This window comes from Eriocheir sinensis, unplaced genomic scaffold (assembly GCF_024679095.1).
Source record: "Eriocheir sinensis breed Jianghai 21 unplaced genomic scaffold, ASM2467909v1 Scaffold3, whole genome shotgun sequence".
In the NCBI taxonomy this organism is placed as follows: domain Eukaryota; kingdom Metazoa; phylum Arthropoda; class Malacostraca; order Decapoda; family Varunidae; genus Eriocheir; species Eriocheir sinensis.
This window is the reverse complement of record NW_026111609.1, coordinates 1,995,212-2,019,444: the sequence shown is the minus strand read 5'-3', so window position 1 is coordinate 2,019,444 and position 24,233 is coordinate 1,995,212. Positions and strand designations below refer to the sequence as shown.

At 43.4% G+C, this 24,233-nt stretch overlaps 2 long non-coding RNA genes across 2 annotated transcripts; both read right to left on the bottom strand.

The window, feature by feature from the left end:
* Positions 1 to 14,672: 14,672 nt before the first annotated feature.
* On the bottom strand, positions 14,673 to 17,248 carry LOC126991537 (uncharacterized). Its single transcript, XR_007745632.1, has 2 exons — positions 16,182 to 17,248; positions 14,673 to 15,756 (listed from the first exon to the last, which is right to left on the bottom strand). It is a non-coding gene; the product is annotated as an uncharacterized LOC126991537 (long non-coding RNA).
* A 251-nt stretch (positions 17,249 to 17,499) lies between these two features.
* LOC126991552 (uncharacterized) lies at positions 17,500 to 20,637 on the bottom strand. Its single transcript, XR_007745635.1, has 3 exons — positions 20,381 to 20,637; positions 18,598 to 18,794; positions 17,500 to 18,218 (listed from the first exon to the last, which is right to left on the bottom strand). It is a non-coding gene; the product is annotated as an uncharacterized LOC126991552 (long non-coding RNA).
* Between the last annotated feature and the right edge of the window lie 3,596 nt (positions 20,638 to 24,233).

The window sequence follows — 24,233 nt, the reverse complement described above, 5'->3', positions numbered from 1 at the left end:
AAACCACAAACATGCCAGTTTGTACTGATAATATGACATGCAGCAGCAGCTTAAGTATTGGTCATTCCAGCAAACTGAGGCGGCCTTTTAGTGAGGTCTGATATGTTCTGAGATATAAGTTCGTTGGATTTTTTGGGGATTTTATAAACTATACATTTTTAGAAAGCTAACATTACAAAGAATGCAAAAACCAATGTTGCCAGAATTTTCGAGGTCATTTTGGCGGCCATTTTGGATTTCTAATATGGCGACCACAAAATCTTATTTTTCTCTTATTTACTTATTAATTTTGTTTTAACTGTACTGATTATGATGAAATATGACCAAAAAAGACAACTTTGATTTTTTTTTTCTTTACAGGTCTAATTTGAGCTGCAATGAACACTGTGCCTCTTCTGAGCAAGCCATGTGAAGAAGTAAAGGATGGGGGATCCAATTAACTGGAGACTGTGTATTCTTTGTCAACGTGGTGACAAAAAAGAAGGTCCTTTGGTACTAAAACCACGACTAGGTTCTTATGTGACATGCTTGAATGCAGTCAGAGAAAGAGCCACTTGCAATGATGGACAGTATGTGGAAATCGAGCGAAGACTCAAAGATGTTACCAGAGATACATTGAGTGAGCAGGGTGCAATATGGCACCGAAGCTGTTATCAGGAGGCAACAAACAGGAGTCGGATCGAGAGGGCCAGGGAACGCAATGAACAAGCTGTGAGTGCGGCTTCAGCCACCAAGAAGCGTGGGAGAAAAAGAAAGAGTGAAGAGATTGAACAGCCATCTGAGCGGCCGGCCAAGTTCACAAGATCCAAGACAGCTCCCCTGGAGAAGGATTTGTGCTTTTTCTGCCAAGAAGACACAGGAGAGCAGATCTTCAGGGTTTGTACGTCAGAGACAGGGAAACAACTAAGGTCAGCTGTGGAGAAGTCTGGGAATCCAGCCCTGGTAACAAGACTGAATACTTCTATCTCCCCTACAGATGCACATGCAATTGATGTTCAATACCACAAAGGATGCTGGAGAAGCAACGTGTTTCATTCCTTAAGAGAAGTGTCAGACCGAAGTGGTCCATACGTCCACCCACTTCAAGCAGCAAGCATGGTTGAAATAACAAACTTGGTTGAAGTGAAGACACGACAAAAGGCTGTAATCTCAATGGGAGACGTAGAGACAGTGTACAAGAACATGCTTGGGGATGTCATGGCACAGCATTGCCCCACCTTCAGTCGAAAATGGTTAAAAGAATATATTCTGACTGAACTCCCAGCTGTGACATCAGTACTGCAAAAAGATCGTAGGAAATCAGCAGTGCTATACAACCCAACAGCCTGTCAAGAAGATAATGTTCATTCAATGATAATAGATGCTGGCAGCATGGACAATATGAAAACAGTCTTCAAGGCAGCCCAGATCATTCGCCAGAGTATTGTCTACTTCAACAAGGAAAGTGTCACAGATAATGATGACATCCCGGTATCAAGTGATACAACATGTGTCCCAGCTGAATTGTACAGCCTGATGAGATAGGTTCAGACTGGGCCTGTGGAACATCTAGCAACTGAAGCAAGAACAGGGATCACAGACCGGTTAGCACTAACTATGAGCCAAAACATGATGTTTGGGTTGAAGACAGACAGGCAGGTCCAGTACAAGCCTTCAGGGTCAGGCACCTTTAGGCAGCACCGAACAAAAGAGAATCCCCAAGTGGTCGGACTAGCGCTTTCACTTCACAGTGACACCAGGAGTAAAAAGTTGTTGGAGCTGCTCAACAGGCAAGGATTGTGCGTGTCTCATGGACGCACACTACAACTGGAGACTGCCCTGGCCAATGCTGTTGTGGAAAACACCAAGAATTTTGGGGGTCTCTATATACCTCCCTTCCTCAAGAAAGGTTCGTTTGTGTTCTTAGCAGCAGACAACATTGACTTCTCCGAGGACACCCCAGATGGCAAGTGTACTACACATGGTACCATAGTTGCGGTCTATCAAAAACGTGATGCACTTGGAGAGACAGTTGCTCCATCACTCAGTATCAAGCATACTAGTAGCCAAACAGTTCAGCCATACCATTTACAAATTGAACACTGCGAAAAGCCCAAGCCAGTGCAAAACAAGAGAGAGAAAGAGTTTGTGGTAAACGAGGAAGGAATCAACACTGTACATCAAAGGAAGCAGATGTCCTGGATCATTGCCTGTGTATTATCAAGGTTAGCAGGAGGACCTTGTAAAATTCCTTGTTGGGCCGGATACAATTCTCTGACATCAAACAGCCTGCCACTGACGCAAATTGGAGCTCTGCCCTCATGCCTGAAGTGGCCCATGAATGGTCAACCCTCCTCACTGTGCTGAAACAAGCAAATGCAATCAGGAAGTTTACAGTAGGAGATGATCACCCGACTGTCATCACCTTTGACATGGCACTCTACGAAAAAGTGGTACAATTGTTGGATGCTCGACCAGATCTGAAGAAGTCAACAGTACCAAGACTGGGAGAGCTCCATGCTGTCATGGCTGCTTTGAGAGCTTTGGGATCTTCAATTGAAAATTCAGGGATTGATGATGCTTGGATCGAGGCTGGCCTGTATGGTACTGCAACAACAAGGCAGATTCTGAGTTGCTCACACTACAAACGCTGCCTGACAGCTCATATCTACACCTACATTGCCTTCTATGAATTAATCCTTGAGGAATTCTTCAACGAATACCCACAGCTCAAGGCTACATTTGACCAGGCAACAGAACAGGTCACATCAGCATGTTGCCACAAGGACAAGTCAGTCAAAGAAGAATCTGTCAAACAAGCAAATAGTTCACTGCAGGATATCATGGCCAAAGAATCCTTTGAACAAGCATTCGAGACATGGAAGAAAACCAAGTGCAAAAATGTCATGTTCGCCTTCATCACCAACTACCTCTGCAGAGTAGAGGCCATCCTTCACTTCATTGCGGCTTCTCGAAATGCTGATTGGGAGTTGCACCTGGAAGCTGCAGAGTCACTGAGCAAGTTATTCTTTGCCTTCGACCGCATCAGGTACAAGAGACTTTGGCCACGCTATATTGCGGACATGAAAGATCTCAAGACAAACCACCCCAACACCTGGTCGGAACTTGCCAGTGGCAATGTGTCTGTCACCAGGAGTGCAATTCCATTTGTATCTGTAGGTGCTGACCATGCCTGTGAACACATCAACAGACAAATGAAGGTTCACTCTGGGTTGACTGGAATCTCAAACAATGCTAATGCAAGGCAGAGATTCTTCATGGCTGCTGCAGAACTGTCTTGCCTCTCAATTAAGTTCAAAGACCAGTTCAACACAACGGACACCACCAGAACTGAACATCCTGGGGTCACACAAAGCAGCATACAAAGGGACCACGCCGCTGTTGATAGCATCAAGGCTACAATACTGAGTCATGGGAACCCAGTCAGAGGTGAAGGCGATCAACTATACAACATAATTACTGGTGGATGCATACCACAGGAACATGTTCACGACATCCTACATGCAGACTCAATTGGGCAGAAGCTGTACGAGGACTTCGTTGCAGATAGAATAAATGGTGATGTCCGTCTGTGGGCCACTGTGAAGAAAGAGAAGTTAAAGACCTTCACCTCAAATAACAAAAAGTCAATCATCAAACTTCAAAACACAAGTATAGAGCTCAAAGAAACCAAAGACCTGTACAGACGCCTGCTTGTCCTGTCAAGATCACGAGACATTGATCAAAAGAAAGCAATCGGTACCTATGAGTTCACTCAGGTGCCAAGAGCACTTTTTGCCAGCGATGGAGAAATTCTTCCATGCACTGACAAATCAAAGCTAATACACCGACTTGAGAAGCTTGTTGAGGAGAATGCCGAAACAGAGAACCTAGAAGCAGCAGGAGCAGAACAAGAGTCAGGCACCAGCCAGAAGCATCATCACAGGATTGCTCTTGTGGATGGCATGGTGATTCTCCATAACCTTACGAAGAAACCACCAACTATGGAGACCGTAGGAGATCTTAGCAGGTGGTACTACGACAGAGTGATGGGTCTTGCATGTGACTACGATGAAATAATCGTAGTATTTGACACCTACAAGCCTGAGTCTCTGAAACAACGAACCAGAGAAAGAAGAAACCTGGGTCAGCTTCCAGTTGAGTACCAGATCAAAGATGAAACAAATATCAAGAACATTACAATGAACAAGTTCCTTTCACACTACAAGACGAAGAAACACCTTACGGAGTACCTAGCTGACAAGATCATCGAATATGCTGCAAGCTCCCCGAAGGTGGTCATTGTGTCCGCAGCAGGTAAATGAACTTACAATAAAGCTTGTTATTTTTAGCATACAATATCTAATATATTTAACTATTTTCAACAAAACACTTACAGTGTGTTGTGTTTGTATTTCTTTATAGGAAGGACCAAAGCCAACATAAGGATGGAGTGTGAAGACAACAATCATGAAGAAGCAGACACACTGCTCATCCATCAAGCAGTCCTTGCGTCACGCCGCAGTTCACCCAACACGGAACTCATGGTTTTTTCACCTGACACAGATGTGCTTGTCCTTCTGATAGGACATTATGATATTCTCCTGAACAGCACATCAATTACCATGAAATCTGGAGTACTGCAGATAGGTTCTATGTGGACATTTTTGGGTGCATCCCGTGCTAAAGCTCTTCCAGCGTTCCATGCATTTACTGGTACTGACAACACCAGCCGGTTTTCTGGAATCGGTAAAGTGACATGGCTGAACATTTTCCTTCAGGCACCAGAGGAGATCTGGAAAGCTCTGCAACAGCTCTCTGAACCAGATGAAGTCACAGAAGAACAGATTTCTATCCTGGAGAAATTTGTCTGTCATGCTTACAAGCCGAAGAAGTCGGACATCACGAACATCCCAGATCTCCGGTGGTACCTTTTCTGCAAGAATATGGCAGACAGTGAAAAGCTGCCACCTACCATTGGTGCACTTAAACAACATATACTGCGAGCAAAGATACAAGCCAGAGTGTGGGGTCAAGCTTCTGTTGCCCAACAGAGCCTACCAGAGCCTTTGGGTAACGGATATTGCAGAACCAAGGATGGACAACTGCAACCGCTTACAACAGAACTTCTGCCAGCACCAGAAGCCATTCTGGAAATGGTAAGATGTCTTTGCAAGACAAACTGCTCAACTAAAAGGTGCTCTTGTGCTGCAGTGAACCTTCCTTGCACTGAAATATGTCAGTGCACAAGTGACTGCCAAAATGACCAAGATTCAAAGGATGTTTCATCTAATCTCATTGACTCGGAGAGTGACGATGATGATGATACAGACGATGATTGAGAGACCATGATATATATTGCCTAAAGACAATAATACAGATTAATTGTGGCAGTTTTAGCTGCTGTTTCTTTAATTCTTTCTATGATCACTCAATGCTTAAATGTATTACCTTGCATACTTCTGCTGCTACTTGAAATTGCAATTGTTGCGTGGAAACACCTGGTGCTTACCTCTGATTAGACTACTGTAATACTATCACTTAGTGTCACAAATTGTATGTAAATAATATTTAACACTTTAGAATGTATGGTGCTGATGTGTTTCTAGTTTCACATTGTATGTAGGTTATGAAAGATAATGCCAACATGGAACAAGTAGTTTTCGGTTTTGTAACACATTTATTACCATAATGTTCCTTAATAAAATGCCTAAAAATGGTAATTTCTGCTACTTCATGTTTTAAATCATATCTAAAGACTACATTTATATTATGACAAAGCAAATTAAAGAAAAAAATAGCCAAACTTAGCTGTGCTGAAGTCTCTCAATTGAAAATTGCATTTCAGAAGTCGGCCATTTTCAACATCCAAGATGGCCGCCAAGGTGACCTAATTAATTTTGGCAACATTGTTTATGAGATTCCTTGACTTGTAAGCATTCCAAAAATGTATAGTTTACAAAATCCCCAAAAAATTCCAACGAAATTACACTAGTGACCTCACTATTTTAAATGCCTGTAGTTCACCTCATCACAAAGCTTTGTGAGGGCAACTAAAAGGTATTTCAATAATTTAGTGCACGTAAATCCGCTCATCATCTCTGGGCCTGTGTTAGGTTTGAACCCTGGGATATGGGCCGATAGGAAGGCCAGAATTGCCTCAGTTTACCTTCCCCAGGTACAGCTGTTCATCAACCATCTACACAGGAAGGATGAACAGCTGTGTGAGGCCTTCTAGCCACTGCTCCATATTAGATCACGTGGGTGTTGATGCTGGTAGGCTAACACTGTGATACTCATGCCATACCTTCCCCAGGTACAGCTGTTCATCAACCATCTACACAGGAAGGATGAACAGCTGTGTGAGGCCTTCTAGCCACTGCTCCATATTAGATCACATGGGTGTTGATGCTGGTAGGCTAACACTGTGATACTCATGCCATACCATTCTTTCATTGACACAGGCTTTACATAAATGAGACAACACAGACATTTGAAAAGACATAGAGTATGATCTGTTTGGTACAAGTCCCTCTCTCCTGAGCTTGTCTATGTAGGCTATTACAAAAGAAAACTGCCAGCTCTGGGACTGATATAAGGTGTGAGGGCTGGGGAAAAAAAATCACTACAGTCGTCCCTCAAATAGTACAGTTTCCAATAGTTTGGTTTCAGTTTTATATGGATTGTCGTGGAAGATCTTTTAGGATTTTAAAATTTCCTGCTCCTTAAAAATCTTCTTAGAAAATCCACATAAAACCAAATCCGAACTATTGGAAACTGTGCTATTTGAGGGATGATTGTATTACTAAAGAAAGAAAAATAGCTTGAATACTTATGACATAATGACAAAGTAGCCTATCAGTGTGCCACTCCCCCACCCATGGGAAGGAAGGGAAAGAAGGGAGCTATGAGAGATGACCTGTTTTTTCTTCTGCTCTCACTCCTTCCTCCCGCCATAGTCCAGCAGGTGTCTGTTCTTCCTATGTATTCCTATGTATACTCCCCCTTTCCCTCCTCTGCCTTAATAATGAAATATCTGTCTCTAGGCCACCAGCCCTAATCAGGCCATACCTGCGGCAAACAAGGTGGCAGGGTGTGTGTGCTGTGGAGGTATAGTTGGTGGAGTGGACATGATGCCATTCACTGCCTTGACATCAACCTGTCATTCTCGTGCTGTCAAAACCTGGTGGCTACCCGGGTGAGAGGTCATGCTTCGGGCTGTGTCTTATCCATTGTGACGGTGTTGTTTACTGATAGCTACGCTGGAACCATTTCCACACATTAAGCCTCCATGGTGGGAGCTAACAGGATGGAGAGAAGAAAAGAAACACCAATAGAAAGGAAATTAATGTAGGAATAAGAGAAGAATTAGTTAACACTCACCGCTCTGTCCCTCCTCATCTCCTTCAGTTCCTAGTGTCTGGAAATCAAGTTTGGTGTTAACTGTGTAAACATTACCACACTTTGATATATATATATAGCATTATAAATTGGGTGCTACTTCAGCGTGCAGTCTGGCCCAGTATCACAAGTCTGCAACATGACCTGACCTGTCTCCCGAAACCTAGCTCATGTGTCGCCCCAATAGAAAAGAAAAAAAAAAAAAGACCAATGGAAAACAAAAATACATAAGATAAATTAATAAAAAAATAAACAAAAACATTCTCCATGAAATCAAATGGGTCAATGACTTGACTCTTGAGGTAGTCGCTGTAAACAGAGTGAATCATCGCATCAAATATCTTAACGCAATGAGACTCGCTTGGTCTAAACGCACCCTCCTAAATGTAAGGAAATCAATGTGAGAGAGAGAGAGAGAGAGAGAGAGAGAGAGAGAGAGAGAGAGAGAGAGAGAGAGAGAGAGAGAGAGAGAGAGAGATGAAGGGAAGGAATGGATAGGAAGGAGGGGAAGAGAGGGTTAAGGAAGGAAGGAAAGTAGAGGGAAGGAAGGAGGGGATGGGAATGGAGGGGAAGGGAAGGGATGGGAAAGGAAGGGATGGGAAAGGAGGAAGAGAGGGTTAAGGAAGGAAGGAAAGTGAAGGGAAGGGATGGGAAGGGAAGGAGGGATGGGAAGGAGGGAGGGAAGGGAAGGAAAGAAAAGGGATGTGAAGGTAAGGGATGGATAGGGTAGTGAAGGGAAAGGAAGGGATGGGATGGGAAGGGAAGGGAAGGGATGGGAAGGGATGGGATGGGGAAGGAAAGGAAGGGATGGGAAGGGAAAGGAAGGGATGGGAAGGGATGGGCTGGGAAGGGAAGAGAAGGGATGGGAAGGGATAGGAAGGGAAGGGATGGGATGGAAGGGAAGGGAAGGGATGGGAAGAGAGGGCTAAGGAAGGGAAGGAAAGGCTAGGGAAAGGAAGGGATCAGAAGGGAAAGGAAGGGATGGGAAGGGAAAGGAAGGGATGGGAAGAGAAAGGAGGAAGGAAAGGAAGGGATGGGAAAGGGACGGGATGGGAATGGATGGGAAGGGAAAGGAAGGGAAGGGAAGGGATGGTGTAGCCGCTGTTCCGGCTCCGCGACGAAAGATAGATTAATGTGGTAGATATGTATGTAGGCATTATCGGATTATATGAATTTATTAATTATGTCGGGATGGTCGAGCGAAGGGGTGGTGTGAGGCGGTAGTGTCGCCAGATGTTCAAGGGAAAAGTGTCGAGACAGCGGCGAGATGAGTGAAATGCTGACTCGGGACGCCTGCTGGAGGCCCTCAACTCCTAGGAAAGCCTTGCCAAATGTGTGTTTCCCTAGGTTCAAAGTACAGAGGAAGGGTCACACTACCACCAGGGCCACAAACTACCCCTGAAATGCCCACAACTCCTAGGAAAGCCTTGCCAAATATGTGTTTCCTTAGGTTCACAGTACAGAGGAAGGGTCACACTACCACCAGGGTCACAAAACTACCCCTGGAAATGCCCACAACTCCTACGAAAGCCTTGTCAAATGTGCGTTTCCTTAGGTTCACGGTACAGAGGAAGGGTCCCAAAACTACCCCTGAAATGCCCACAACTCCTAGGAAAGCCTTGTCAAATGTGTGTTTCCTTAGGTTCACGGTACAGAGGAAGGGTCACAAACTACCCCTGAAATGCCCACAACTCCTAGGAAGGCCTTGTCAAATGTTTGTTTCCTTAGGTTCACGGTACAGAGGAAGGGTCACAAAACTACCCCTGGAAATGCCCACAGCTCCTAGGAAAGGCTTGTCAAATGTGTGTTTCCTTAGGTTCACGGTACAGAGGAAGGGTCACAAAACTACCCCTGGAAATGCCCACAATCCTAGGAAAGCCTTGTCAAATGTGTGTTTCCTTAGGTTCACAGCACAGAGGAAGGGTCACAAAACTACCCCTGGAAATGCCCACAACTCCTAGGAAAGCCTTGTCAAATGTGTGTTTCCTTAGGTTCACGGTACAGAGGAAGGGTCACAAAACTACCCCTGGAAATGCCCACAACTCCTAGGAAAGCCTTGTCAAATGTGTTTCCTTAGGTTCACGGTACAGAGGAAGGGTCACAAAACTACCCCTGGAAATGCCCACAACACCTAGGAAAGCCTTGGCAAATTATGCTTACATCTCAAAATTATCAAATAATCTATGTTTCTTTATGTGCACCATTTAATTCTGCATGTTTTTATATATAATACATGATGATTATGTTGAGTTTATGGCTGAAAACTTGTTATAAACAGAAGCGACGTTTGAAATTTGGTGCGCGTGGCCAGCCCGGATATGGCGCCGTTTTGGCCCGGCCGTAGTAAAGGGGTTAAGCCTGTGGTGTCTTGTTGGTCAGGCATAAATAAACCAAAAAGTGAAAATGGGCAGCTCCTTAGTGTCTCCCTTGAGTGAGAAAGTGCCGGGCCAGCCCCTGCTACTTACTGTGGAATGCTTCTTCATATAAAAATCATGTGATAAAAATGGCACAGCTATAAACACTAAACCATAAGTAAAAGTGGCTGTTAAACACAGACGGGCTAGGCACGGGTCATATAGGATGACTGGCAGGAACCAACACTATGACCCACCACTACATATATGTAACAGGTTCACAGTATGGTGTGGTGAATGCTTATGTTGCCTGCCCATGACTGAGCCTTGGGGAGCTTGGCCATTTCCAGGGGGAGTTTTATAGCCCCTCTGCCAGGGCTGCCTCTGTACAGTCAATGTGAAAAAGACTCATTACAAACCCAATAATCTCCTTATTTTGCCTTTGAAAAGAGTTTGCGTTAAGAGTCTACTGATAGCAGCAAGCTTACTATGAGGGGCCTTGAGCCAGGCAGCGCTTTTGGCAAATATTTTGTAAAGAAACAGCTTGAGCATGGCCCTGGCAACATTGTGAAGGATTAGGGCGCTCATTTGGGGGATAGTTTTGGGGACACATTAATGGAAACAACATTAATTGAAATGGGGAAATTTGTTTGGGTTTATGATCTTTTGCTTTGGGAACTAAATTCAGGAACAAATTAATCTCATAAACACACACACACACACACACACAAAATGGTTCCAGAACTGGAGGGACTGACATATGAAAAGAGACTCAAGGAAATGGACTTAGCAACACAAGAACAAAGAGGAGACCTAATACAAATATATAGGCTATTGAGTAAAATGGAAGAAGTAGATAACGAGAAATTGCTACTAAGAGAGGAACCTTCCAGCAGGAATACTAGAGGACACAGTAAAAAGTTGAGGAAGGGAAGATGCTCAAGAGACATAAAGAAATATAGCTTCCCACAAAGAAATATAGAGCTTTGGAACAGACTAAGTGAAGAAATAGTATCGGCAAAGAGTGTGCAGCGGAAAGTTGGATAATTATAGATACGGAGACGGGACCACACCAGCGTAAGCCCAGGCCTGTAAAATTACAACTAGGTAAATACACACACACACACTCACAGACTCAAACATATACTCATATTCATAGTGTGTGTGTGTGTGTAATGAGGTATTTGTTATGTATTTTTTTGTTTCCATGTCCTTAGGTAAGCTGGGGTAGTCCTCGGTGGAAGAAAGTGTAAGCCATCAGCAGGGGACAGCTGCTGGACACACAGGAGGAACTGTCACCAGGAGGGACACAACACACACAAGAAAAAAGACAACAACAACAACAACAAGCAGGAGGAGGAAACAAGGAAAAAATAAACTCAACACTCACCAATAGTGTGTGCTGCTCCTTCTCTTCCATTCTCTTCCTCCTCCTCATCTTCTTGCTCTTCTTCTTCTTCTTGTTGTCTGTGCATATTGTTGTAAATTGTCCATTCTCTTCCTCCTCTCTCTGCATCATAAAAAACTGTGTCAACAACCACTGAGCTCCTTCAGACTGTAATGGCACAGATTGGCACCAAAACACCCAAGCTAAATACATGAAAGGCAACAGCTTCTGGCATAAAATAACAAAGAATGACCTCGCTCACTCAGATAATAATAATAATGTCTCATTTGTAAGGAAGAACAGATGATTTTTTGGAGTAAAGACGTGTGGTTTTGTCAGGTTAGGTCAGAGGGCGGCACCCAGCATTTTTACGGCAAACCTTCTAAGGGTGGAGAAGGGGTCAACAAACAGGTGGGCCATTATTTAAAAGCACCAAAATCTCCCAGAAAGAAACATTTTTGTCCACCAGTGTCCCACGGGTCATGTTCTGGGGACAGTGTTGCCTCTAGACAAGGTAATACTTTTTTGGTCCCTGAATGCAGTGCAGTAAAGAAACACTTCCAGAAAATAGAAACAAAATTTATATGACACAAAAATGTTTATGTAAGCACACCCCCGCTGGGCTGTGTGCCAGGGGGCGACACATTCCTCAGGCCCACAAAACACCCAAAAGACAATCACAAAACACCAAAAAATCTGCATTATGAAGCCAAATCTATACCGCTATATTACACCAGTCCAAAGCGCTGAAAAAACATGGCTCTCCACCACACTGTGACCCCCCCAGGGGAGACTGTGTGTATGCACACACCCCTGAAAGCAGCGAGGCTCCTTCCTTAACCCCCTGGACCCCAGCGATGCGTCACGGAGCGTTGTGGCGCCCTAATGGAACGGCCAAGGAGGCTAATGTTTTAACCCAGTAGCAGAGGTTTTCATGTTTCTTAAGGGTCCCTCTAAGTGAGAAAATTGTGAAAAAATCATCACTCTCACAAACCATTTCATAATATATATCAATGCATTTGTGATCAGTTTATGCATCATCTATTTTGGGGGGTTTATATCATGGCATAAATTTGGCCCGTCGCTGCTACACGGTAAAGCCACAAATTTGGCCCGTCGCTGCTACACGGTAAAGCCACAAATTTGGCCCGTCACTGCTACACGGTAAAGCCACAAATTTGGCCCGTCGCTGCTACACGGTAAAGCCACAAATTTGGCCCGTCACTGCTACACGGTAAAACCACAAATTTGGCCCGTCACTGCTACACGGTAAAGCCACAAATTTGGCCCGTCGCTGCTACCGGGTTAACCGTACACGAAAGGGGTATGACGGGACAGTACCCCAAGCAGGCAGGACCCACGCCACGCCTTGCAGGTCACTGTTCTCAGTTATTGCGTTTGTGTAAACATGTCACTGGTCATGAGGAGACACACTTATTACAAGTTCCTCTGTTGCCCTCAAGCCAACTCCTCCCTCATCAGCTGAGGCAGTAAACCTTGACACACACAAATGTGGAAGAGCTTGTTGCATTGCTCACATAAAAAGTTGGGCACAACATCTGTGGTCATATGCCGGAGAGAGACAGAAGGGGAAGGAATTATAGGAGAAGGGAATAGACTCCAGGAGATGGGACACAACCTCCGATTAATACCTGGTACACTGCTGGGTGGACAGGAGTGTAGGGTATCGGAAAAGCCGCCCAATTTTTTCCACTCCGCCGGGAATCGAGCCCGGGCTCTCTCGGTTGTGAGCCGAGTGTGCTAACCACTGCACCACGAAGCCCCGCCTTGCTCACATAAACTTACTAACAATCACACTAACACCATGCAAGTAGGAAACATTAAATTAATTTGTATTTTTATCTGTAAATTCAAATCTATGCCATTTTGGTGAAGGTAACAGGAGGCATCCAGACACAAGCAGACTGAACCAAGACTTGACTTACTGGGTTACTTGACAGAGTTGTTGTTGTTGTTGTTGTTGTTGAGAGTCCACCGCTGCTTGGGCCCCAGTCCAGAGGGCCTCTTCTGGAGCTCCAGGATGGAGTTTGAGCCTGCCGAACAAAATAAGTGACATTGAAATGTTTAGTAGTGTAGGCAATAACTGTGTGCTGTCCACCATGTTGTAAGGAAAGACAGGGACACTATATATCATACTGTACACATGGAAACAAGACTGTGTGTGTGTGAGGGAAAGGGCCGTTGGGTAAGGCAGTGCGGGTGTCATTCTAGAGTTTTGCACACACGCACACACGCCCTCCAAAACACGCACACAAGCCTTCACACACGCACACAGGCCTTCACACACACAGCCCCGCACACACGCCATAAAGCACAGCCGTGAGTGACGTGCCTGACACACTAATAAACACGAAAAATCCGCCCACAATCTCCACTCCCTGTTTTCTCCGTGTTCTCTTGGTCTCCGGCGGTTACTGTGGGTTTCTAAAGGCGTGGAGAACCATTACCACATGATATACCGCCTCAGACACCTCCGTCAGGCTTTACAAGTAGAGAAAACGGTAAAATAGTGTGTTTGCCTGGAAAGGAGAGGTCGGCGGCCATCTTGTCTTCCTCTTCTTCTTTGACCTGTTACCTGTATCGTGTTGTGTTATTTTGTTCCTTATTTTGTGTTCTATGTATGTTTTAATGGCGGGAAATGCTTGACGAAAATGTGATTACTGTTTTTACGGGTTTAAATTATATTGAGGAAGTGTTTTCACGCTTGTTGGGGTAGATAGTTAGCGCCTAACTAAATTGTCTAAGCTAACGAAATTGTCGTACTTGGCTCATTTCCTTCTGTTTTTAGGCCAAAACTATTAAAAACACTTCCATAATCATCACTGTAGACAATATCTTTAATTATGAGGGTGTCGACATCAAATATACACTGATTTCTCTAATAATTGTACAACTTAAGATAATACATTTCAAAGTCTACCCTGAGAAACATATAGAAAACGTAAAGAAATGAGGAGTTAGAGAAAACGACAGCGTGGACTAGGCTATTTCTAAGATGTATAGAGGAGAGAGAGAGAGAGAGAGAGAGAGAGAGAGAGAGAGAGAGATTTACATAGATTTACATAGAAAATCAGACCACACAGACCCCATGGTCCAGACTTGGTGGTCTGTCCTTAATACGATAATTTCCTAGCTTATCGGCAATGCATGTCCTGTATTATTTAAAGATATAAATTCCAAGGTAGGATTTGTATATCTGGATTTTTAAAGTCTTGTATTGAATAGAAATATATACATTTACGTACTGCAGGATATTTGTATGTATTCCTTATAAGTACTACAACGCATAATATAGTATGGCACTATACTATGATGGTAGTACAAGGAATACATACATGAATATCTTGAAGTGAATGTATATCTTTCTATACAAAGCACAGGATTTTAGGAATGCAAATACACACATCCTACAATGACATTTACATCTTTAAACAATATAGAGTATGCATTGCTGATTAACAAGAAAATAATCAATACAGAAAATGAACATAAAGCACTACAGCATTGCAGTATGTATTGCAATGAGACATAATATAATACTATGTAAATTTAATATCCATCAGGAGAAAGAAAAGCCACAATACAATATAATACTATGTAAATTTAATATCCATCAGGAGAAAGAAAAGCCACAATACAATACTGTACATCATCATTTTCACAATTTGCTGGTATTCATGGCAGGCCTGCAGTCAAGTCACAGCAATAGTGGGTGAAAGGAGGCAGGAGTCAGTAAAATTACATTGACTCCGACTCCAGCTGAGCTCTTGGATAGCATTATAAAGCCAGTTTCATTATCAACAACCATTTTGTGGCAGATTTCAGATTTTAGTTTTACCTCCTCAGCCCTAACTCAAGGACTGTTCTACACAGTATGCCTTGATATTACAGGTGTGGCTCTTAATTACTAATACAAATTTCTGTTCATGCTTTGAGAATACACATATCTTGTTGCTACATTTTTTGCACACCGTACCTGGAATAAAAATGTGGCTATCAACAGTTTTCCTGAGTCTAACCAAACTGTTGGACAGATCATAGAACAGTTTTCACAGTAAGGACAGGTTTCAAATAGTGCAGTTCTACAAGAATTTATAGGCCAAAGCCCTAAAAAAAATGTCTTGTTACCTGATTTTATGGTATCCCCTGACCCAGCATCACTATTTGCCCACTACCCTACATGATTTAGTTTCCACTTTACTTCATTTTTGGGGCATTACACAATTATGTTACAATCATGTGTATTTCTGTTCAACTCACATCTCTGAATTTCTTCATAACAGTCTGTGATGACACTGCACAATCTTGTATTTTTAAAAGCTACTTTGCCCCGTTGTCCATACATGTTGTACTTACACATCAACTCCTTCGACATAATGCTGCACAATACCTTTGATATCATATCCTTCACTGAAATTCCACCTATGTGGACAAATTTTTCTGTCATTTCTTTGCAAAAAGAGGGTGTTCACAATTCATTTTTAAATGCCTCTGCATCCTCCATAGAGTCCAGCTGTTGAATTGATATATCATTGTCACTTGGTGTAGAGCCAGCAAGAGTATGCAAAGAGGTCCTCATATCCAGCAACAAATGAATGACTCGCCTCTGGAATTCTGGAAAAAAATAGTGAGGAAAAGAAGTTTTAACATACACTTGGCATTTTAGAACAGGCAATATTTCAATCCTCCTCAGATATTGTTATCCAAATGTGGTGAATCTGAGTGAGTGAAACATATTAATTAAGGTGTGGAAATTATTTAGAGCTACACTCTTACTTATTGAATCTTCCTACTTACGCATACCCACACAAATCAACAACAGCAGGACTTTGGTACACTCACTGTAATGTCAGGTTACCGAAAATTGTTATCACAATGAATGCAACCAGAAAGGACGTAAAACTGTTAGGACAACATAGCTCAGTACATTTACAATATATTCATACAAGAAGAATTGGAACACCTAATTAAAAGCACTACACTGTTCATTGTTTAAAACACTTGAGTACTACTCAGTGCACAAAAACTTTTCAACTTACTTGCCCAATCCATAGGAAATCCACTCTGACGGTTTTCTCCTTGGTTCAAGGGTTGAACATCATCAAGGTCTTCACTAGACAGATTCTGAATCCAATCGCTCCCTTGTCGGTCACTGCTGTCATGTCTGCTGCGTTGGTCACTGTTGTCATGTCTGTTGTGTCGGTCACGACTGTCATGTCTGTTGTGTCGGTCACGACTGTCATGCCTGCTGCGTTGGTCACTGCTGTCATGTTGGCCACGACTGTCATGTCTGTTGTGTCGGTCATGACTGTCATTCCTGCTGTGTCGGTCACTGCTGTCATGTCTGTTGTGTCGGTCATGACTGTCATGTCTGCTGCGTCGGCCACGACTGTCATGTCTTTTGTGTTGGTCACTGCTGTCATGTCTGCTGTGTCGGTCACTGCTGTCATGTCTGCTGTGTAATCGCTGCTGTCATGTCTGCTGTGTCAATCGCTGCTGTCATGTCTGCTTTGATGGTCACTGCTGTCATGTCTGCTGTATCAATCGCTGCTGTCATATCTGCTGTGTCAATCGCTGCTGTCATGTCTGCTTTGTTGGCCACTGCTGTCATGTCTCGTCTGTCGGTCAGATCTGTTCCCTAGGCTGTGGTTGTCATGAAGGTCCAAACTGCCGTGTAGGGTATCAGGCTGACTGCCTTCATCTTGCTGTTGGTAACTACTCTTCTTTTGCCGGTTACTTTCACATCTGTGAAATATATGTAATAGGAAATATTAGTAATTATCCTGGTCGGACATTAAACTGCATCCGGTGATGGGCCACAGTTCAGGAGATTTGTGGTTTTGGAGAGCGTGGAGTCACTCCTTTTACGGGGGAAACAGCCTCAATATATAGATAGATAGATTCACAGCTACATTTTGTCATACTATATTCATCTCAGATTGAGATCACATCATAGATGACCTCATCCTATATAAGAAATACAGTAATATGACCCTTTACTGCACATGGACTGCATTCGTTTCTCTACATCAGGTCATGATCACATAAAGCAATTAGTTGTAGAATACAGCTACATCTTACCTGTCAGAATTATGTCTTTTCAGATTTTTTTCTTGCTTCACTTGGCAAGACTCTGTGTTGATGGTTGTATGGGACAACCTTTTGTGGAGGGGGGGCGAGCAACTACTACTTATAAAGATGGCCCTGAGGCAAAGTCTGTGAAAAAATAATAGCTGTTAACAAAACAAAATTTACTATGGTAATATCTAATAATTCAAATATGCTTATCTCCTACAAACCTATAATAAAGCAAGATTTGGCAGGAAGAGCAAAGCAATGTGTGCTGAGATGGTTTGGTCATGTTGAAAGAATGGAGGATGACAGGTTGGTGAAGAAGATAGTAAGTTCAAACGGGAGGGGTAGGAATCTGAGAGGGCGGCCGCGAAAAGGATGGATTGATAGTGTGAAGGAGGCAGTTAAGGGAAGGGGACTGACACTAGAGCATAGCAGTAGAGTGATTGTGCGTGACAGGAGCACAGGAGGCAGCTCAAGGGCACACAAAAAAGAAAACAATAATAAAAAAAAGCCCGCTACTTGCTGCTCCTAAAAAAGAAACAAAAGAGGTGTCCAAAAGCAAGGTCAAATTCGGGAGGAGAGATGTCCTGATACCCTCCTCTTGAAAGAGTTCAAGTCGTAGGCAGGAGGAAATATAGATGAAGGAAGATTGTTCCAGAGTTTACCAGCGTGAGGGATGAAAGAGTGAAGATGCTGATTAACTCTTGCATAAGGGGTTTGGACAGTATAGGGATGAGCATGAGTAGAAGATAGTGTATGTATGTAGGTACATATTTTTGTCTAGAAAAACCTTATACATGCTTGCAAATGTCAGTAACTGAATACAGACTTACGTGGACAATCCAAATCCTGACTACTAATAAAGTCCTTTGGCAGAGCTTTCTTCATACGTTTCTTCCTACCACGCAAGGTCAAACCGTCTTCCCCATCCAGGTCACTGCTGCTTCTGTCACTGTCTACTGCTGATGTCAGCTGGTACTGTTCACATTCCTCGTAACTGTCTGAAACCCATTTAAATGCTTGTCTATTTCAGGTTTTCACTGCAAACATGACTCAATAACTTTTTAAACTTCCAAACCCTTAAAAGTGTAACTCCTCAGGTGTATTAACCCTATTGCGAAAAATGACAGATCATATAATTTACGGAGGGAAGAAATTAAGACAACTGAAAGTGATTACAATAATCCCTCCTGTATTTGGATTAATGGGGCCAGACTCTTGTTGGATTGGATATGCAGAGTTTCCAGATAAGGGAGGATCTCTTCGATCTGCCTTAACCTCTTCGTTACTGATGGCGTACTGTAGTACTTCATACAAAATTTTTTGAAGTACAGTTACCAATGCTTTACAGTTGTGGTCAATACAATATGTATTACTTACCAGAAGCTATTTTTACTTTTATCAATGGAAATTTTCTCCATGATTTGGGGTCTGGGTCTTCTCGACTAGTTAAGGCATTGTGAGCATCAACTTTTGATGGCCAATATAAAATCTGGCTGCCTTCAACTATCCAGGTAGATGGTACCACACACTCCTCTTCTTTTCTGCCCTCCAGCCACACCGATCTTTTCCACATCCTGGAAATATTAATTTCATGCTTATTGCAATAGAATATGTTCAGTCTCCCATATAATTGACCTCCGGCAGGAACCTATAGTACCTTATGTTTTACCCATTGTTTCTTAGAGAACTTTAGCGTCATCAAGACAAAAATCAGACATGGAGACTATGAAAAAAGGTATTATTAATGGCAGTTTATAACAATACATTACCAGTGGATTTAAACATTCTGATCATTTAAATCTCATTATCAGTTGCATTTACCAGTCGGAAATAGCTTCTTGGTATCCCCCAGTTAGGTTAAGTTAGGTCAGGTTTGGGTAATTATCCCACTGAGGTCCACCCTGTCTTTTTCACTAAAGAATTTCAGAATGCAATGGTTATTAGGGTTTTACATGTGATTCCAATGTTGATTTTTGTCGGAAATCATTAGTTTTATTGCTATTACCTCCGGAGGTGAGGGAGTGGAAACCAATGATTCTCGGCAGAAATTAATATTGCAATCACTTGAAAAACACTAATAACCATTGCATCCTGAATTTCTTGAATGAGAAACTAATAAACAAACACCAAACACAACCTAACCTAACTAAACCTAACTGAACCTAGACTAACGTAACGTAACCTAACTTAACGTTTTGTATCCTAACCTGGCTCACCTCAATCGTCTGAATCATAGTCCTCATCACTGGAGATACGAGGCGGAGCTAGGACATTTGGCACACGATGAAGCCGTATAGCGGAACTGAATTTGAAAATGAAGCGGGAGGGAATGAAGATGCTAGACACGATGTCACAGGCTGATAGAAATAAAAAAAAGGGGCGGTGATTGGTTGAAGGAATCTAGGAATTTCTCGCAAGAGTTCGCGCAGGCCCAGTGTCATGTGAGGAAGGGACGCAGCAGCCAAGAGACTCCTAGACAGCCATAATGGCGCGTCTTCTCACACACATAACTATAAATATTTTTAAAAATTGTATCTCGCTTATTACTAGTTTATGACGGATGATTACTTAGAAGAAATTGTTCTACTCAATGAGAGGATTATAAAGATGATAAGAAAATCAATACGCAACAGGGTGGACCTCAGTGGGATAAATACCCAGGTTAGTTTCGGTTACATTAGGTTTCGTCTCGTTTTTAAGACATTCTGGCAACTTGCACAGCTAGACTAAAGCACAGCAGTTAATTTGGGATACATCCAAGAAATTATTTCCAACTGACCAATTTTGGGTCAGGTTAGGTTAGGTTATCCTGAGGGGGTACAAGGGGGGCGCCCATGATAGCATCCACAAATAAAAAGTTAAATATTAAAAAATCGCTGGCGGCGTTGCTATAGCGACACATATATGCGGTTCAAAATGTTCAGCATAAGGAGTCTTACCCTTTGAGGTAGGTCTCCAATGTAGAAGTGAATAAGTAGTTAAACTGGAACTGTACCCTGCTATATATAGGTACTACACGTACAGTAGTACGTACGTGATGTAACTACAGTCTTGTGCATTGTCATACTGTAAAATAAAACCCAACTGTTTCCCTTACATCACTGCATTCAAGGCGAGTCAAATGTAGGTACACCCACAATCCCACAACCCACATTCTTACCTTGTTTGCGGTGATTTCACTGTCCTTTGGTCCACGAGCAGGGTCTTCAATATCTCTTAATGCACAACAGAGGGAGAAGAAAACCCGGTAACGAGACAAAACAGGGAGAAATCTGTTGTTGGCCGCTCAACACGAAGTCCCGAGTGAGGCAGTTTAGGCGGGAAAATGTTGGATTTGTTTTGTTCAGACTTAGGTAATGTTGATTATAATTTACGACTTCCTGGTGGTGATAGTGATGATAGCAGGCCTTGTAGCATGGTGATAATGACGGTGTTCGTGCTAGTGTATATATATATCCACGTGGCAATATGTATTCCAAAATCATATCATCATAATATTTTTGACGTAATACCGTTAATGAAAATCGTGTGGGGGGCGTGCGGGGGGGGAGGGGGGGGAGGAAATGAAGTGTGTATTATCAGAAAAATCCATTAACGAGATGAATGTGTGGAAGCTTAATGGTACTGATAAAAGTGTCTTAGGTTATTATCGCTTCATAATAATACGAATAATGATAGAGTGGTGGTGGTATTAGTAGTAGTAGTAGTAGTAGTGGTAGTAATAGTAGTAGTGATAGTGATGATATTAATAACCATAATAAAAAATACCATTTTTTGTGAATATAAAAATGGTAGGGGATTATAACACACACACACACACACACACACACACACACACACACACACACACACACACACACACACACACACAGACACGCACACACACTCACACTACCCCCTCCTCCCCCCACACACAACCCCCTTCCCCCATACACTTTACCCTGCCTCCCCATACACAACCCCCTTCCCCCCACACACAACCCCCTTCCCCCCACACACAACCCCCTTCCCCCCATACACTTTACCCTGCCTCCCCACACACAACCCCCTTCCCCCCACACAACCCCTTCCCCATACACTTTACCCTGCCTCCCCACACACAACCCCTTCCCCCACACACAACCCCTTCCCCCACACTTTACCCTGCCTCCCCACACAACCCCCTTCCCCACACACAACCCCTTCCCCCATACACTTTACCCTGCCTCCCCACACACAACCCCTTTCCCCACACACACAACCCCTTCCCCATACACTTTACCCTGCCTCCCACACACAACCCCCTTCCCCACACACACAACCCCTTCCCCATACACTTTACCCTGCCTCCCACACACAACCCCTTCCCCCACACACAACCCCTTCCCCATACACTTCACCCTGCCCCCTACCCCCACCTTCCCTCCCCTCCACAAAAAGCTAAGCAAACACTAACATAATTGACTTTTCCCACACCACCAGTGACGAAATAAAAAAAGTCACCCACTTAGTACTAATGAAAACGGGAAGAAAATGGAGTGTAACTTGGAGCCGACCTGTTCTGGGTTTTCTCCTCGGCGGAAATAGGGGCAGCTGGAGTCCTTTTTTTCCTTTTTTTTTCCTTGCCCGATGCGCTTGAAGGGAGATAGAAGAAAAGGGAGGAGGAGGAGGAGAAAATGAGGAGGAGGAGGAGAAGGCGAACGAGGAGGAGGTATTGACAGCTGGCTACTCACGATAGGAGGAGAAGGAGGAGGAGGAAGAAAATGAAGAGGAGGACGTGTTGATGGCGGGGGAGGAGGAGGAGGAGGAGGAGGAGGAGGAGTGTGCGGCAAAAACAAGGAAAAAAGATAAAGGAAAGTAAAAGAGCAGTAAATATCATGAAATTAATTATTATATTGCGATATACTAGATATTGTCAAAATTAAATGGAGAATGTCGGCAGATAAAATTTAGAAGGCGATAAAGGTGAAAAAAATAAAAGCGAAGAAATTAAAAAAAAAGCAGAGAATCCTGAGAACGAAGACAAAAAGGGGTGGAGCTCAAAAAAATATTTAGGAGGAGAGAGTAATTGTGTCGAAATAAATAAAGAGGAAGAAAAATAAAACAAGTAGACAGTGAGAGAGAGAGAGAGAAAAGAGGAGGAGGAGGAGGGAGAGGAGGAGGAGGAGGAGGTAGCATGGAAGCAAGGAAAGATAGGCTACAGGAAGTCCATTGGCTCATTACGAGATTGCCCGCTCTGGTAATCTGATCTGCTCGACAGTCACTCAAAGCGCTTCGGTACGAGTATTATCAGTTTACTCCTGACGCAAAGAAGTAAAGGTTTATGTGATTTTTAAAGGAGTTGATGGTTCCTGCACGTACTAAATCTATCGGAAGGTTGTTCCAGTAGCGTATGACTCGGTTTGAGAAAAAAAATCCTGCCAATGTATGTACTGCCTCGACTCGCTTGAATAGTAGACCAATATTTCTAGTTTTTGAGTTGGTTTGTAGCTAAAAAAAATACTTAGAGAGAGTGGTCGATGTTGCTGAACCTCCTCAGTTACTTGAAGACTTTAATTATATCCCATCGTAAGCTTCTCTTTTTCAGCCTAAAGAGGTTGAGTCACCTGAGTCGTTCTTCATAAGGCAGGTCTTCAAGTGTGGAATCATTTTCGTAGCGCGTCGCCGAACTCTCGCTAGTAATTTATTGGCATCCTTGTAATTTGGAGATAACTGTACTGCATACTCAAGGTGAGGTCTTACCATTGAGTTACACAAATAAGAGGAGGAGGCGGAGGAGGCAGAGATGTTGAATTGGTGGAGGAGTAAAAGGGTGTGATGGAGTGTAAATAAGTAAAGAGACGGAGAGGAATGATGAATGGAATAATATATAGTGAATAATATGAATGACATGAACCTTTACGTATGTCCCCCCCCACACACACACGTCTGTATATGTATTAATGTATATATGCTTTTTCTTCCTCGGTCACTCGTCCGTAAATACGTTTTGCAATTTAAATGAAACGCCAAACTAAGTCAAGAGGATTACAATGAGTTTTTACAAGTGTTTCTTTGATTTGAGCGGAGAGAGAGAGAGAGAGAGAGAGAGAGAGAGAGAGAGAGAGAGAGAGAGAGAGAGAGAGAGAGAGAGAGTCAGTCCATGGCAATTTCCTTTCCTGCTCTTTCTTGCCCTCGTGTATAGTTTGATTGCCTCATCTCTCTTCTTAACACACACACACACACACACACACACATACACAAGCAGCAGCTCTTTCACGGATGAATGGGAGACACAATGAGACCTAATGTTGGTTGTTGCTCCTCCTCCTCCTCCTCCTCCTCCTCCGACCACTGCACGTTTGATCTCAGACTCTTTCCTCCCTCCTTACATTTCTGAGCCCTTCCCTTTCCCTTCCTTTCCCCTCCTCTTTTTTCGCGTAGTGGTGTATGTCTTTCTTGGGTTTTGCCTGCGGGTTCCCTTCGATGGCCTGGTAACTGTTGGGCTAATATTAGTATACTGGAATAAGAGACGGGGATAGTGGTAGGAGTAGGCAGTAGGGTAGGCGGTGGCCGAAGTGATAGCGTACTGGACCCACATTCGCCGCGTGATGGACGACGCGGGTTCGAATCCTCACGCTACCACTCGGATTTTTCAGGCACCGCCGAGTGGCTTAAAACTACCCACATGCTGTCCTGAAGACCACCCATCAACCCGGACTCTAGAGGAAGCCGTCCAAGCGAATCAAGAACGAGTTCCGGGGGGCAGCATGAGCCAATGCAAGATGGCGCCACTATAAACACTCGCCTGCGCCAGAACTGGCTGGGCCGACCATCAGGCCCCACCTGGAAGAAGCCTTGGGCCGACCATCAGGCCCCACCTGGAAGAAGCCTTGGGCCGACCATCAGGCCCCACCGGGAAGATGCCTACCGGCGCAATAGGCAACAACGTAAAAAACAACAACAACGTAAAAAAAAAAAAAAAAAAGTAGTAGTAGTAGTGGCACCAGGTTTAGTAGATGTAGTAGTAGACAGTTTTCATTACCATACTTCTA